At 45.6% G+C, this 6,811-nt stretch overlaps 1 protein-coding gene across 1 annotated transcript in view; it reads left to right on the top strand.

The window, feature by feature from the left end:
• The first annotated feature begins 353 nt into the window (after positions 1-353).
• Positions 354-6,811, top strand: part of plxna3 (plexin A3) — a 134,673-nt gene continuing 128,215 nt past the window's right edge. Inside the window, 1 exon segment of the mRNA XM_055166100.1 lies at positions 354-572. The gene's annotated coding sequence lies outside the window, so the exon portion shown is untranslated.

The following is a 6,811-nucleotide window of genomic DNA, read 5'->3' as shown; positions in this document are numbered from 1 at the left end:
CTAGACCATCCATCAGTCTGGTCCGATCCACATCTGGCTGTGGAGCAGAAAAACAGCAGATTAGGACCGGACTCCTCCATTAGACCGCTCTCACAGGGACTCGGTGAATAATTCCACGTTAGGAGCGATATTTGTTTATATTTGTGTCTAAATCAAGGGTTTCAAACTAACTTTACTACACTGGCATCACGTGCGTAATCGTATATCGCTGCAAAACCGTGCACAAAGACAGGGATTGTGTTACTATACAGTTTTTTGGAGACCCCTCCCCCCGTTTTGGCCCTGCAGTGGTTTGCTCCACGCTGGGGGGCTGTGCGTCGCGGAGCAGGGGCAAAGCGAGCCGAAGCAGCCTGTGCGTGAGTGGGCCACCGCGCCGCTCTCTAAACCGCTTCTTTTCCACTGGATTTACCTCCACTTTCCGCCCCTAAACCTGGACCTAACCCGCCTGCTCCCGGCTTTGTCCGACACGGATCCAAACTCCCGGGATTTACGCTCAAAAGAAACAGAAAACGACCCCAGGACAGAGAAAGCGCCGTGGATTTAAAGCACTGGTTCTTCACTTCTCGCTCCAGGTGGGTTGTGGTTCGGAGGTGGTTCGGGTGATTTGGTGGATTTGGGTGCGTTTAACGGGGCTATGGCGCGTGCTCGGTGTGCGCGAGGACCTGCTGGATGTGGGGGTGTCGGTGCGTGAGGTGGGGTGCCTGTGTGGATGTGAAATGGGGGAGAAAAACGCCGCCCCTGCCGTAAACCTAACCCACCGCTCCTTTTACCGCATCTGCCCGTTTAATAAGAGCGCGTTTGGACCCCGGGTTGGACGCTCCGGTGTTGTTTTGGGTGGGTTTTCCTGCGCGTGCACGCGAGAGTGGTGTTTGTGCGTGTGATGGTTGATACCCCAGGTGGAGCTACGTGCACGCGCGTAGTTCACATCAGCCTGAATGTATGGGTTTGCTGTGGAGGTCCATTTTGAGGGAAACGTAAAAAGGGGCACACACGACAACACGATTCCCACCGCGTGCGGTTTCGCTTTTACGCGGAACCGCAGGCGATACGCCGCGTTTATCCGTCTGTGCACGCGTGTGAGAGCCTGTGCGTGAGGGGAGAGTGCTAATGGGGGAGGAAGGAGGGGGTAGTACATCCATTAAAGAAGAACAAAGGGGGAGGCTGCAGGGAGAGGCGTCAAAACCAGGCGAAAACAGGCGGAAAAAGGCGATAAACGGGGTAAATGAGCGAATGTCAGCCAGGCCTTTGGACCGGGCCAGAACCGGGATCCACCGCGAGGTGAACGGAGCTGATTCAGAGGGAGGACTGGGGCACATGCAACAGTGTCGAGCCCAAAGCAGCTCTATCCTGGGCTAAAACATCTTAACCCGTGCTAACTTAGGCAAAGAGCCTGGACCATGGTTCAGTCCATGATCCATGCGGGCTGAGGTGTGAACCAGGTCTAGCCTGGCCAATGTGGGCTGGATGTGTTTGGATCAGAACGAAGCCAGGTACAAACGCGTTAGATGTTTTTAATTCCAGTCAGGTCTGTTCCAGTCAGGTCTGCTCCAGGTAGTCCGTTCTACAAGGTCTAAACCAGGTCTGACCAGGGTCTAACTGGACCAAAGCAGTCCCAGGTCTGAGCGTGTTGTGAGGGAAGTGTGAGCTGGAGCAGCCTGTCGGTTATGTGAGATTGATGGACAGATGTATTGATTCTTCTCAGAGATGTTGGTGATATCTCAGATCACTCATCAATCACTCTAATGGTTAATCATGACACTGGCTCTGGTTTAGAGCACAACACGACCTGGATCCTGTGGTGTTATCCGTAACAAAACGCCCATGAAAAATAAAGAAAGTTATAAATTTCACTCGCTGATTCCAGTAATGAATTTATTCAGAAACCTGCCAGTCTCTAAAGCACGGGTCCAAACCTCTCTCAAAAATCAGATACTTGATCCTGATGGATGTATTTGTAGTGTATCGAACTGAAGCGGCTCATGTGTCTGCGATCATGAATCATTCACAAAATGATAAATCAAACCCTACATCTGGGAGCGGCCACAGTTTAGGTTTCAACATTTAAATTCACCTAAATCTGTGTTCGCTTTGGGACCGAGTTAAATGTGACCAGAGCTTGATAAGTTATAACTAATTCAGAGAGATTTTTTTTTTTTTTAAATGTCAGAGAATTAGGCAATCTTGTCAGCATTTTCTAAACTTAGCATCCTGAAAGTGAAATTAGTTTAGTATCTATTCCTCTTACTTACATTGCAGGAGACTTTTTACTTTGAGCATAGGCCTGTCATGGAAACACATTTTTTTACGATATAATACTGAAGAAATATAGATATAAACGATAATTTTGCAACTAATTTATGGCACTGAGCAGATTTAAACCACAAAATTAAAATGTGCAATATTATGAAAAAACAAACCAACATGAGAAACACTTTAGTTCTTAGTTTGCACATGTATTGACTCATAGACCTTTTACGTCTTAAAGCTGCACTGCGTAACATTTCTAGTTGGAGAAATGCTTCCTTGTCTCCATGGAAATATCACTGCTTTGTCTACACTACGCTACATTACAGTTCAGATCTGTGGAGAGTCGGTTCTATTCACAGAAGGAACTATTATTGTATTTTTGAGCAACAAAAACACCCGTAATCTAGGAATGCTAGATGGATTTAAAGTCATACTATGGAACATTCCAGGCAAAACAATCCCATCTCCATGGAGACAAGCAGGTAATGGACCCTCCCCCAGAAAAGTTATGCAGTGCACCTTTAAAAATTTTGTAGTATAGTCAAAAAATAACCAAAAACTCCCAGTTGTGCAAAGGAAAGTTTGGTCTTGGTTTGGTCTTGGTTTGGTCTTTAGTTTGTTCCTGGTTTGGTCCTGGTTTGGTCCTGGTTTGGTCCTGGTTTGGTTCTGGTTTGGTTCTGGTCTAACTCTCGTCTAACCCTGGTTTAGTCCTGATCTAGCCCTGGTTTTCGTCCTGATCTAGTCCTGGTGTAGTCCTGGTGTAGTCCTGGTGTAGTCCTGGTGTAGTCCTAGTTTAGTCCTAGTTTGGTACTGGTTTGGTCCTGGTCTAGTACTGACCTAGCACTGGCCTAGCCCTGGTCTAACCCTGGTCTAACCCTACTCTAGACCTGGTCTAGTCCTGATAAAACTGAACCCCAAAAAATATTGTTCCAGGTTTCATTTCTCAAACGAAAAGTCGATATAATATTTATCGTGACCCAAATCGAGATCTAAATTCACAATAAAATGAGCTGCTGAAAACTGTTAGAATAATAAGATTTGCCCGTCTCTGCTTTCTCTGCCTCAGTCCGACTCTTCTGAAGCTTTTAATTCTGTTTTTGTTGAATGTGCTGCTCACAGTCTGAGGTCGGACTCTGTTAAAGGAGCCATATGTCACACACTAATGGGATTTCCTCCTGCAGGCCTGCGCTGGTACTAGGGTAGTCCTGCTCTAGTACTGGGTTAGTCCTGCTCGAGTGCTGTGTTAGTCCGGTTCTGGTTCATTATGTAGTCCTGGTTTAGTACTGGATTAGTCCTGGTGTAGTACTGGGTAAGTACTGGTTTGGTTTATTATGTAGTCCTGGTGTAGTACTGGGTTAGTCCTATTCTACGCCATCTTGTAGTCCTGGTCTTGTCCTGGTTTAGTCCTGGTCTAGTCCTGGTTTAGTCCTGGTCTAGTCCTGGTTTAGGCCTGGCCTAATACTGGGTTAGTCCTGGTCTGTTGTATTTCTTAGTCCTGGTTTAGTCCTGGGTTAATCTTGGTGTAGTACTGGGTATGTCTGGTTTATTTTACTATGTAGTCCTGGTGTAGTACTGGGTTAGTCCTGGTTTTGTCCTGATCTGGTTCATTATGTAGTCCTGGTTTAGTACTGAGTTAGTCCTGGTCTGGTTTATTATGTAGTACTGGTTTAGTCCTGGTTTAGTCTTGATTTGGGTTATTTAGTCCTGATTTAGTACTCTGTGTTGGCTGTTCTGTAGTCCTGGTTTAGTACTGGGTTAGTCCTGGTCTGGTTTATTGTGTAGTCCTGGTTTAGTACTGGGTTTGTCCTGGTCTGGTTTATTGTGTAGTCCTGGTTTAGTACTGGGTTAGTCCTGGTGTGCGTTATTTAGTCCCGGTTTAGTCTCGATCTGGATTATGTAGTCCTGATTAATACTGGGTTATTCTTGGTCTGGATTATTTAGTCCTAGTTTAGTACTGGGTTAGTCCTGGTCTGGTTTTAAATGTAGTCCTGGTTTAGTCTTTGTTTAGTCCAGATTTCACCACTCTCCAACCATAAATTGGAGAATGAAATATGTAATAAATTTGTCCAAATGTAAACCAGGACTAAACCAGGTCTAACCCAAGAATAAACCAGGTCTAATCCAGGTTTAAATCATGTCTAAACTGGGACTAAACTAGGTCTAAACCAGGTCCAGACCAGGCTAAGACCAAGGTCCACACCCAGGGGTTCTAATGTAATTGAGTGGTTGGTTATGGGAGAGGGTCCTGCATTAATATTTATGTTGTGTCATTCTCCATTTGTGAAACCGTACGTCACACTGACTAATGGATCCTTTAATACCAGCTTTAGTCCACTTTTAGGCCTGGCACACAACTGGTCTAGTCTGGTAGACTGGTTTAGTCCTGGTTTAAGACCATTTTTAAGGTCTGGTTTAGGTCTGGTCCTGGTTTAGCCTGGGTTTAGCCCTGTTTGCTCTTGTTTGGCCCAGGTTTGGTCCTTGTTTAGCCCTGATCTAGCCCTGATCTAGCCCTGATCTAGCCCTGGTCTAGTCTTGGTCTAGTCTTGGTCTAATCTTGGTCTTGTCTTGCTCTAGTCTTGCTCTAGTCCTGATTTAGCCCTGGCCTAGCTCTGGTCTAGCCCTGGTCTAATCTTGGTCTAATCTTGGTCTAATCTTGGTCTAATCTTGGTCTAATCTTGGTCTAATCTTGGTCTAGTCTCGGTCTAACCTTGGTCTAGTCCTGCTCTAGTCCTGCTCTGGTCCTGCTCTGGTCCTGCTCTGGTCCTGCTCTAGTCCTGCTCTAGTCCTGGTCTGGTCCTGCTGTAGTCCTGGTCCAGTCCTGGTCCAGTCCAGTGCGGCGTGTACAGTCCTGTGAATCCGTCAGAGGTTATTATGGGATATCGAGCAGCTCTGACCTTGACCCAGGTGTGTCTCTTCTGCTCGCGCTCACAAGTATCGATCATCTTTTATCTCCGCTCATTTTCATAATTCATTTATTGTATTTTTGTTTAAAGATTTGTTTCGGGCCAAATGTAAAATGAACCAGACACTTTGACATTTTTACACAATGGACTTTCCAACGCTGCACTCATTCAAACAAATCCAGGAAGCTGTAAGAGATTAGACCAGAGAACTGGGCCAGGACTACAGGACAAATGATAGAGCAGGATAGGGTTAGTCCTGGTCTAGTCCTGGTCTAGTCCTGGTCTAGTCCTGGTCTAGTCTTGGTCTAGTCCTGGTCTAGTCTCGGTCTAGTCCTGGTCTAGTCTAGTCTTGGTCTAGTCTAGTCTGTCTAGTCTAGTCCTGGTCTAGTCTAGTCTGGTCTAGTCTTGGTCTAGTCCTGGTCTAGTCTGGTCTAGTCTGGTCTAGTCTGTCTAGTCTGGTCTAGTCCTGGTCTAGTCCTGGTCTAGTCCTGGTTTAGGCCTGGTTTGGCCCTGGTTTGGCCCTGGTTTAGTTCTAGTTCAGTCCTGATCTAGTCCTGGTTCAGTCCTGGTTTAACACTGGTTTAGTCCTGATTTAGACCTGGTTAAGCCCTGGTTTGGTCCTAGTTTAGTTCTAGTTCAGTCATGGTTAAGTTCTTGTTCAGTCCTGGTCTAAGTTCAGTCCTGGTCTAGTCCTGGTGTGGTCCTGGTTTAGCCCTGTTTTGGTCCAGGCTTAGTTGTAGTTCAGTCCTGGTCTAGTCCTGGTGTAGACATGGTTTAGCCCTGGTTTGGGTCCTGGTTTTGTCCTGTTTTGGTCCTGGTTTAGTTCTGGTCTGTCCCTGGTCTATCCCTGGTCTAGTCCTGGTCTGGTCCTAGTTTGGTCCTGGTTTAGCCCCTTGGGTGTTGAAATCGAGTTTGAAATTTTAGTATTGTGATCTCACTAGACCAAACTGAGACCAAACTGAGACCTGCTGATCCAGGACCATGCAGGACTTCCTCCAGGGTCCAGAGTCTCACGGGAGGTCCAGGTCAAACTCATTGTTTTTTCCCCCTGTGATTGTTTTTCCTGTTTGGACCTGTTCTTAAAGCGTCACAGACTTTACAGTTTCTTTAAGAGGAAACTGCCCTTTGTGACGGAAAAGTCTTAAAATGTGGAACGTCTCCTCGTCTCAGCTGTTTCACACCCTCTGTTTTACACCTTTCCTTCTGAATTGTGAAGACGGAAATGCCTTTTTCTGTGTACTTCAGAGGATCATGTGAAGAAAATGTTACTGCAGGAAGATACTCGACAATGCGTTTTTGTAAATGGATCATATGTTTTCTCTCAATGAGTGTGTTTACATGGACATCAGTATCTCGGTTATGATCGGGTTTTTTGAGTATCCCGGTTTCGTCATGGTGCATGTATACGCATTATCCAGGTGTGGTTCAGGTATTTTGACCCCGTGGTTATTTTATTAATAAAGAACTTGAATTCTATAGAAAAACTTTGAATATTAGTATGTCTAGGTAGACTTCAAGTGCAACATGACAGGTTTAGATTACTCAATAAAACATAGTTCACATCATGATATTATTCTTATATTTATTTATATATGTTAACCAAGGCCAGAACGTGTGGAAATTATACAACAGTTACAAACATCAACGCAAACACCTTTGAT

This window comes from Boleophthalmus pectinirostris, unplaced genomic scaffold (genome assembly GCF_026225935.1).
Source record: "Boleophthalmus pectinirostris isolate CB_2022bp ecotype Guang Dong unplaced genomic scaffold, ASM2622593v1 HiC_scaffold_8, whole genome shotgun sequence".
Taxonomy (NCBI): Eukaryota; Metazoa; Chordata; class Actinopteri; order Gobiiformes; family Gobiidae; genus Boleophthalmus; species Boleophthalmus pectinirostris.
The sequence above is the reverse complement of the archived record's forward strand: the minus strand, read 5'-3'. Positions and strand labels throughout refer to the sequence as shown.